General features: G+C 44.8%; 1 protein-coding gene across 1 annotated transcript in view; it reads left to right on the forward strand.

Moving 5' to 3' along the window:
* Nucleotides 1–9,686, forward strand: part of SOBP (sine oculis binding protein homolog (Drosophila)) — a 114,983-nt gene that overhangs the window by 58,880 nt on the left and 46,417 nt on the right. The gene's annotated exons all lie outside the window — the stretch shown is intronic.

Here is a 9,686-nt window from a genome sequence, read left to right on the forward strand (position 1 = left end):
CACCCCCCATCCCCCTTGAGGTGCCCCAAAACTCACTCTCCCATCTACCTTTTAGCTCTCCCTTGTTTTCGGGCGGTGGCGGCGCGTTTTGTTCTCCTGACAGGCAGTACTCCCTTTAGAGCTCGCCTATTCCTCCCCTTCCAAGCTGCATGCGGGCGGGAGCATCCTCTCCTCTCTTCTCCACTCCTCTCTACTCCTCTCCTCTCCACTCCTCTCCTCTCCTCTCCACTTCTCTCCTCTCCTCTCCTCTCCTCTGCTCTCCTCTCCTCTCCTCTCCTCTCCTCTCCTTATTCTTACTCTGTTCCATTCCATTCTTTCTATGTCAATTCTCCTTTTTTGGAGAGACAAACTGGTCTTTTGCTGTAATTCCAGCTGTCTCTAAAAGCTGTCATGCCCTAAGTCCATCGTATACCAGCAATAGCCTATTACATTTCTATTAAATGAATCTGTTGGGACCTAATGTTCTTGATTAGCTTGCGAAAATGAGTGCTCCACGATGAGTTTTTCTGTTTGCCTAAAGTAAACAGAGAATGAATTGTAATACATTTAAGAGAGATTCACACATGGCTTTGCAAAAGGGAATTTTAGATGAATTGGTAGACCTCTCCCTTGCATTCACCTTTCTTCTTGGCCGTACTTAAGTAAAATGTATCGTTTGGCTAAATGGAAATATTTGTGGAGAGTCAGAACACAGGGTTATATTTTGAAACGGCAACACTTTTTTTTCTCATTATAACTATAGAAGAGGCGGGTGGCGGTGGTGGAGCAAGCTGCGTTTCCTCTGCATGAAAACCTGTGTCTGCCTCCCCCGTAGAGGATGCAGGGCCAAACGCTAATCTTGGTGTCCCAGGTGCAACATCCAGCGAAGTCGAGCTGATGAGCTGACGTAACTCAGTGCCGAAGTCAGCCTCCGGATTCAGGCAGTTGGTCAGAGAAGCCCAAACTGGAGGGCAGCAGCCCAGGGGTGGTGGCCAGTCCCCGTTCCTGGCGCTGGCCAGAGCGTAGACCATCTTGGCTACACCTGCACTAGTGGGCCCACAGGCTCTCCTACCCCCCAGGTGTCCCCTGTGCTGAGCCAGCCCCTGGTTAGGTAGTGACCAGGCTTTTTAGAGCCACAGGTGTCATTTGGAAGGGCCTGTTTTGTTCCCAGTGTAATTCTCCCCAGCCAAAAGTGACGTGACCCATAAGGCCTGATCTTGCTTCCTCTTAAACCCATTGCAAAGGTCCTGTTGGTTTCAGGGGCAGCAGGGCAGGAAAATAGACAAACATAAAAAGTGATTCCCCAGTGCAGTCACAATTCTTGTGCCAAATCAGTGAAACTGTCTCTTCAAGGCCGTGCTTAATTACTGTGCCGCTGGTCAAATCAGGCCTGACGAACCCTCACAGCACACCAAGGCGCCCCCAAAGTCAGTAGGGCTTCTTGGTGTTGGAAGAGTTCAGGACTAGAGTTGGGAGACAACACGATATAAAATAAGTCATGTATTATTTGATTGAAAATCTGCTTTATTTTTAGTGCAAGCAATCGATGAACCAATTAACCCCCTTTGTGCTAGTAAAATCAAGCATTCATTTAATGCCCAGTTAATTATTCCTCTGTTAATATGCATTTAAGTTTTTGCTTTATTATATCACTCCTGTACCTGGCAAAAGCTCAAGTCATCCAAGTTAGTCTTTCATGTGCTTTTTTGGACAAGTTTCATTTCTTCTTTAAGGAAGTAATAAGAGTACTTTGTTTTAGTTTTATTTTTCCTATGCTAATGGAAACAAAATTGGCAGGGATGTAATCTGTACTCAATTTGTATGTGAAAAAAAAGTAGACAAATAACGAATATGTACCTCTGCTTTCTTTAAAGATGTATTTTAGGAACTTTCAGTGAAAATATGATGCTGAGCCTTGGCTTTGGTGGTGGGGAAACTAGTGTTATTTGTCAAAGATGCTACGTATTTCACAGAGGTAGTGGTTTTCCTGCTGTATTTTCACTTTTTGGGAAACAATGCTCTATTAATATGTGCTCAAGAGTAAAGTGAATTTCACAGGAACTGGCTGTTAAGACAGCATCTTTCTCCTGAAGGCTAGTCAGTATTCCTACATTTGTGCTAGGAATTGTCTCCTTGAGAGGGGAGACGGGAAAAAATATGAAAGAAAGGAGTGGGGACAGCTGCTTCCTCTAAGAAAATATTTTCCCAATGGTGAAAACTTACCCAGAGTCTAACAGTGCAAGTCAGATGCTGGCTGAGCAAAAAGCTGAGTTTTTTTTAAGTGAACGAGAAACTGAAACTTGTTTATGCTTTTGAGAATCGGGAAATCCTTGGAGTTTTCTCAGTGCAGTTGGTACTAAGTACTGTAATAGCCTGTCAGGTGAAACTGGAGGCTGCGGCTCAAAAGTGCTTTCTTTGCTTTAGGGTTCAGCTGCCATTTTCCAGCAAGGTTTGTTCCGGCAAGTGCAGGCTCCTTTGCTTGGGAAATGCTCGTGCTTGGAGGATGCTGCCGGGCTGGATCCAGGGGTTGTGGAGCTGCTGCTGGGTCTGCGTGCCAGGGCTCTCCCACAAGAGCCACGCTACACTGGCTAAATCTTAGCATCCCAGGTCACTGGCAGGCACGGCAAGCTTTAACTCCGCAGTGCTGGGAGAGATTTGAAAGCATAGCAACAAAGAGTATTGCAAATTGTATGCTTCATAATAGAGAAGAGGAGATAATTTGGGTAGTGAGGTACAACTCAGCTATTTGGGTGGTTTTTTGAGAGAGAGAGCTTGATAGGAAATAGGAGGAAGAAAGAGGTATAATTTATGCAAAAGAACCCCCTGAAGTGCTTACAGTAGTTCTGCACATTAAGAAAAGCAGTGACAATTAAAGATTTTGGTTGGTATAGAATGCCATTGTGCAGTTATGGGATTAGGTTAGAGTATTCATTTCCCGCGCTGAGTCCAGATTCGTTGTGCCATGCTGTTTGTTGTAGAGCACAGAAAACAAAGCGGTTAAGGTGCTCTAGGCAATGAGGACATCAAATTTTCCCTGTGAACTTTTCAGTGTTTTTGAGAATCTTGTTTGCTTAAGTTTAGCTACCCATGATAAATACTGGGAACTATATAAACCCAATTTATATTTAAAGAGCCAGGCTAGCATGCTGTCTTGGCCAGCCGTCCACCCTTCTCCCATACGCGCTGCCCCAGGATTTCAGTTTCTTATTCCATGAGTGGCTGGAAGCTTTTCTTTCAGGCACGTCACTTTGTTTCCAGAAGGAAAAGGCAGAATTTAGTCCTCTGGAAGCTGATTGTCAGGGAGCAGTACAGTCCAGCTAATAGTGGATGTGGGGAGAGAGATGGGATTAACTGTGGAGAAAAGGGTAGGCTGAAGTGAAAAGGCCAGTGAAAAGCCCACAGCCCCGGCTCTAGCCAGCTGAAATTCCTGAGCCATTGCCTAGAGAAAGGAAAAATCCATCTGGCACCTACCCAGGTTAGTCAGGGTAGGAAGAGCCATGCTTGGATGCCTTTTAACAAAAGTGGGAAAGAAAAACCAACAGTTCGTCCTTCCCCGCCCCCAGCTCCCCAGAATATTGAGTCAAGGTTTCAGATTGGCATGCTGCTGTATGAGCAAAGGAGGGTTTGATGGGTTAAGGAAATTAAACGCCAGGTTGCTTTCCAGATCATTTGTTTATGAAGATGATCTGAGAACCACCCACCGCTATGGGATTATGTGTAAAGCAAACAAATAACCAAACAAAACATAAACACCCTGAAAAAAAAAAAAATCATATCCAGTCCCACACCCAGCTGTGAGCCATGGTTTTCCTGCAGTAAAATCATAATCTTTTTCTCTTTGAAATCAGAAAGTCTGCTCCTAGTAGTTCTGCTTGGGGAGGATAAATTTGTAAGTCCAGTATGTGATGAATTATAAGGTAGTCCTGGTGCTTGGCAGCTGTTATGTAAGAGACACAAAATAAAACATGCTTGTTACTGGATTTAATGCGAACTCACCTATGGCCTGTTATCTTTAATCACTAGCAAAAAGAGGCAGAGAAAGCTCTGAAAACACATCTACAACAGCAACATGAAATGCAAAACGTTCTCCTATGAGCAAAAGGCCTTTGGGAAGGCTATGGCAGGGCTGAGAGGAGCCAGAGCTACAGCTGATGCTTCGCTTGAAGTCATCTCGCTTTGCTCTGCTGTTGCGGCACTCGAGGCAGGGTTGGGAAGCGTGGCACATGTGGGGCACCTGGCCAGGGCAGCGAGGATGCAGGCGGGTTAACCTCAGCGCTACGGAACTGGAAGGTGGGGAAGATTTCATACCTACAAGACTGATTTTAAAAAGCACTGAGAATATTTGTGATCAAATGAGGCCAGTAGGTTTTGTAGTCATAATCAAGTTAAATGTAAATAAGCCTATTGGTATCCTTTGGAGGCCATGAGAGTTTTGGTTTCAGGAAGTGAGGTTTGAGTTCTCTTTTTTAAGGTATGTAACCTGTTTCCTGTGCCCCAGTGTCAAAAGCAAAACTGCTCCCTGTTAGTGCGTCAGCATTAAAAGAAAATACCTCTCAGTCCATTTATAATCACAATGCCTTCAAAGGAGGACTGCATTAGGGGGAGATAGCTTTGCTCATCCCCTCTCTTGCCTGTCCACCCTTTTTGTCTCCCATGTTGCCTCCTTATTCTTAGCAGAGAGGAAAGAGAAAGCAAAGGCTCTTCCCCCAGTAGCTCTCCCTGGCTCTTCCTTCACCCTGTTAGGTGCAAACCGGCAGAGGGAGAGGGAGAACGCTTTCTTCATCCTGGCCCAGGCTTTGGGATGCGCAGAGCTTTCGGCCAGAAAGCTGGAGAGGGACTGCCACCCAGCAGCTCTGAGGGATGCAGGGCCACATCTAGCCTTTAAGGTACCAATCTTGTGGTCAGGAGGCAATTTTGCCACCCTGGAGAGGTGGAAGGGGAGACGGGGATGAGACCTGTGACACCCTGTGCAGCTCCAGGTTGTGGAGCTACAGGTACCAAGTCTGCCCAGAGTTAAAACCTCCACAGTGGTGCCTGCCACTCTTTCAGCATCATTCGACGTTTGCTGTGTCTCACTGCTGGTGCTATTTTTTGATGGATTTCATCAGTTTCTTGCTCAGTTTGCAACCGCAGTCTGAGAGCAACTGGTCCTGCTCCATCAGCTGCACCGTGGCGTATGCAGTGATCCAAGCAAATGGCCATGCAAAGCCCATAAGAGCCGATGGAGAGCCCACTGTTGGTTTCAGGGACTTTGGATCAGGCACAAAGAGCTGTCAGAATGGTAGTTGTGGCTCTGGAACAAAAAAACTGAGAAAAGCAATTGTAGCAGTGAATTGATACTGATGTTCTTAAAACCTCAGTAATCTTGGCCACATGAAATTCAACCTTTCTTGTGACTGAAATAACAGTGAGGCTTAGGTCATATCGTAGACTGCAACATTTCATTTTCAAAAAACTAAATTGCTCATGAGTTATAGCAGAATATTTTAAAAAGAACCTCCCCAAAACCCCACTAAAAAAAACTTGCATTCTGTTTCTTTTCAAGCAAAGGCAACAAACCAGGCAAAATTATTGTAAAGCTTTTTTTGGTCCTTAATTGCTGCCAGGCTGAATGAAGGGCTATGTGGCGTTCACCTTACACATGCTCCTAAAGACTGTTGAAGTCCGTGGGCGCTGGGTGAACGCACTGAAAAAAGTCAGCGCTCAGCCCACGGGCAGATTTGCAGCCCTGGGAGGGGAGAGGGGAGCCCCAAAACTTGGCTGCGGCTGACCCTCCCTGCCCGTTGCCTGCCTGCGCCCTGATAGGCATCTCGCCGGGATAATGCAGGACCAAATACCGAGCTGCAGCCTGCCAGCCGCCCCGCGATACGCCGAGCCTGGGAAACGATAGGCTCTATGCCGCTCTACACAGATCTATTTACTGGTTTAGAACAAATGCATCCACTGTCTTGCCCGGCTCACAGGCTGTGTCTTTCTTGCCTTGCTTTTTAATTATATGTTTTTCTACCCTGTATTGGAAATGAAGGCTGTTGCTCACATTACGGCAGCATGGGCCTGGTCCTGGGAGGTTTGGGTCCTGTTCTGGGGCCGCAACAGACCACCTCGGGGGTCTTGAGAGATTTCCTTAGTCTTCCAAGCCTTCTGTTCCCCTTCCCCCTTCCTGCACCACCATCATGCTAAAGAAATATGGGGTTTTTTTCTTGGCTCATACCATGTTTAGGACAACCTCTGATCCAAAGCCCAGTGAAATCAATAGGATCTTCCCATTAACTTTAAGTGGGCTCTGAATGACACCCTGTATTCTGTAGACAAGAAAAGACAAACGACTGCTTTGAGTTGTCTTCTCTCTTGCTGACCAAAAATTGCTGTAGGCCAGCTAACAGCTAATTTGAAGTGTAGAAAATGTGATCATTATTAATAATTTTCAAGCTGAAGGCTACAATCAGAGACCAGGTGTAGGAACTTACAGAAAATACAACCCTGTCATAGCAAATCTGAGATAGCAGCTCTACTGGAAATAAGACCCAAACCTCACTCCTTTTATACTCGGGGTTAGCGAGTGACCATGACCCACAGCATTAAGGAGGGTGAGGGATTCCCCACACCTCCCGCAGAGGCGGGCAGGGGAGTGCCATCAACCCTTGAGAGCAGCAAGGAGAGTAAGTCTCTGCCAGCTCCCAGCGACGCATAAAATACAAGGTATAAAATCCCCAGGAGCATGGGAAGCGGGGAGAAGGAAGGGAAGGAGATGGGGATAAAAGGGATGAAGCTCTTGCATGGCCAAGGATGCAGCTTCCCGCACAAGCAGGCTGGTACCCCCAGTAACTCGACGTAATCCTCCCCTTTTCGGACCAGTGAACCAAATTAATGAAGATGATTCAGGGAGCTAAAGAGATGGAATAAAAGGTGTGACAGTGAAAGGGGTGGGCGGCATGGGAAGATGGGCAATGGGAAGGGGGCAGATTTGGGAAAGACCATGGCTACCAACAGTGGGTGTTTGGCCTCCCAGAGCTGAGTGAGTCATATCCCCTTTGCCGTAGCACTCGCCTCGGGTACGCTAGAAATAGCAAGCAACTTCGCCCCAGTGTCTCTAGTTTAGCATTTTCTTTCATACCAATACAGACGCATTATTTTAGGATGTGACACTTGACACTTTGTGAGCACAAGCCTGCCTTTCCTCAGAAGGAGGCATGTTTGCTAATTTTTAACATGCCCGTTATTATTTCGAAAGAGAACCAAAATGCATTTGTTAAAAAGGAAAATAATTAAAATCCCATTACAGCTCCCATTCTGTCACCTTCCTTCCCCGAACAAGCATTAAAAGTTTTATTAATAAATATGCAATTACTGGTGACCTCTGAATAATTTCTCCAATCTTAATTTCTCCTCACTGCAATACTGTGTTGTATTACTCAATTTTTACTCTTTGCTTTCCTCATTTGATGTGTTTACTGAAGTTGCAATTTTCATATTAAACATGTTCTTGTTGAAAAATTGCTTTTTCAGAAATGATTTTAAAAAATACCAATCTTTTTATTGATTCGGAATTTGAACAAGTGAAAAGTTAAGAAACTTTAGCTGAAAATGCATTTTTTAACAGGCTACTTCTTAATAATTATTTCAATAAATTTTAAAGTAAAAACACCTGAAAAATATTGTCAGCCATTCCCCCACCCAAACCTCTATAAAACTGGGGGGAAAAAAAAAAGCGGGTTTGTGTCCCTTGGAAAGAAAACCAGTTGTGAATCGTGGCTTTGCTTTATGAAACTGGCATTCATAACCAATTTAAATAAAATTCAGACAGTTTTTATAGTACGTTAAAGAATAAAGATATGCCTTGTTCCGAAGGAAGTGAAGTGTGGTGAAATAAAATTCATTGGATTTCCTTCCACATAAATTGGAAATAAAATTTCCAAAGTCATCACCCAGAGCTATAAATATTTTCTTCTTGGGACTCAGGAGGGCCCATGGAGCACCCTGGCGACTACCTGGGAGGAGCCGTCCCTTGCACCACATCTCTCCACGGCCGTACCTGCAGTACAGGGTCAGGGCATAAGACTGGCTTTAGTCCCCTGGCGCTCAGGTCCTTTTGCACCTCTGATCCTGGCTCTCACTCCTGCAGGGTGTTAATGAGAACGGGTTTCGTCAGGTCTGAAAAGATGCCTATGTAAACCAGCGTGACTTTCTATAATGGCGCAGTTGGCTTATTCTTCATCACGCTACATGCATCATCGTCCTCATTAAAAAAGAAAAGTGTTTGAAGGCTTTGATCCCTTTAAGAGCCAACATACAGCTGTAAGAGGGTGGGATTTTGAAGATCAGGAGCCTGTGCTCTTTTTATTGCTCAAAATTAAGATCCAGCCCATGGGAAGGAGGGTTGAGAAGAGCCTGGCCACCATTCAGCTGGACTGCAAGGAGGTTTGGGGGTGTTCTGGGGTACTGAGTGTGTGGCCCCCTCTCTTTGGGAATCCCTAGGACTGTGCAGGGCTTCCAGGAATGGCATCCCAAGGAGACAGATTAACCTCATGCAGTTATCTGAAGGCACACCAAAGAAAATCTGTCTGCAAGGAGCAAGTATCTCACTGCTGTCTGTAGCAGGCACCATTTTTACATCTCAGGAGTGACATGTATTATATTGCTTTCGGGATGGTAAAAAAAAAACCCCAAAATATAAATCCTGCATTTTATTATAGAAGTTAATACCAATAATTACTTAAAATTTAATGAATTTCAGTTCTCACTTAATTGCTTTTGAGTAGTTCACTTAACTTATTAAAAAGAAGCAAGGACATATTCATTTAATGAGCAGCAGCAGCCTTGGCCTAGCATCTGCCTACATTCTCTTTTCAATTAATCAATTATAGTCCAATGGTGTGTAATTACACATTAAGAAAGTTATTGGATATCGCAGCATGGCTGTCCCAGGGGGCTCATGAATACACTAATATAACACACCTGTAATGACCTGTTCTCAGATCTGCAAATTGCTCCCATTTCTCTCTCTCTCTTATTGCTAAATGAAGATGAGAGCAATTACCATTAACTTTTTGAGTCACATCTAGTCAATGAGAGAGAAAAAAGATCCCTACCAGCATTCATAATAAATCTGCCTGTTGGTACTGAGTATCGTAACTGCACCAGGCACCGAGCTGGAAGGCAGTAAACGCGCATCAGGATCACACAAGATTGTGGGGATCCCGGGGCCGGTCTGGACCGAGTGCACTCTTCAACGAGAGAAACAGGCAAGCAGAAAAACCTTGTCAGATCAAATCCAGGCGTAATTTGCTTGGCTTGGTTCAAATCAAACCAAACTCTGGAACTGATCCCTATGCAGTGGCTCTAAGTCTTTGCATAGCAACTAAGCCGTGTTGCTGTTGCGTTGAGGTTTTTTTCGAACGCTAGAAAGAACAAAATTTACTATGTAATGGCAGAAAGGCTTTGGTTGTGCGAGAGGATACAGTCATCAATGCTCTCTTATTAATGCATAACAAATGAAACCAAGGAGAGACTCTTAATGAAGAGTCTCTCTGCATAATGAAGTCTGACAGATTCTAAATTGGTGATTTAGTCAACTAAAGGGTCCAAAAATGCTCCGTGGAAGTGAGCTTCTGATGACTCCGTAAGTCAAACGGGGGATGATATCTGTCAACATTTTTATAAATGTTGTCTTGCACAGTGTGATTTCGATGTGCTGTTGTCTCTCTCTG

This window comes from Charadrius vociferus, unplaced genomic scaffold (assembly GCF_000708025.1).
Source record: "Charadrius vociferus isolate BGI_N301 unplaced genomic scaffold, ASM70802v2 scaffold129, whole genome shotgun sequence".
Taxonomy (NCBI): Eukaryota; Metazoa; Chordata; class Aves; order Charadriiformes; family Charadriidae; genus Charadrius; species Charadrius vociferus.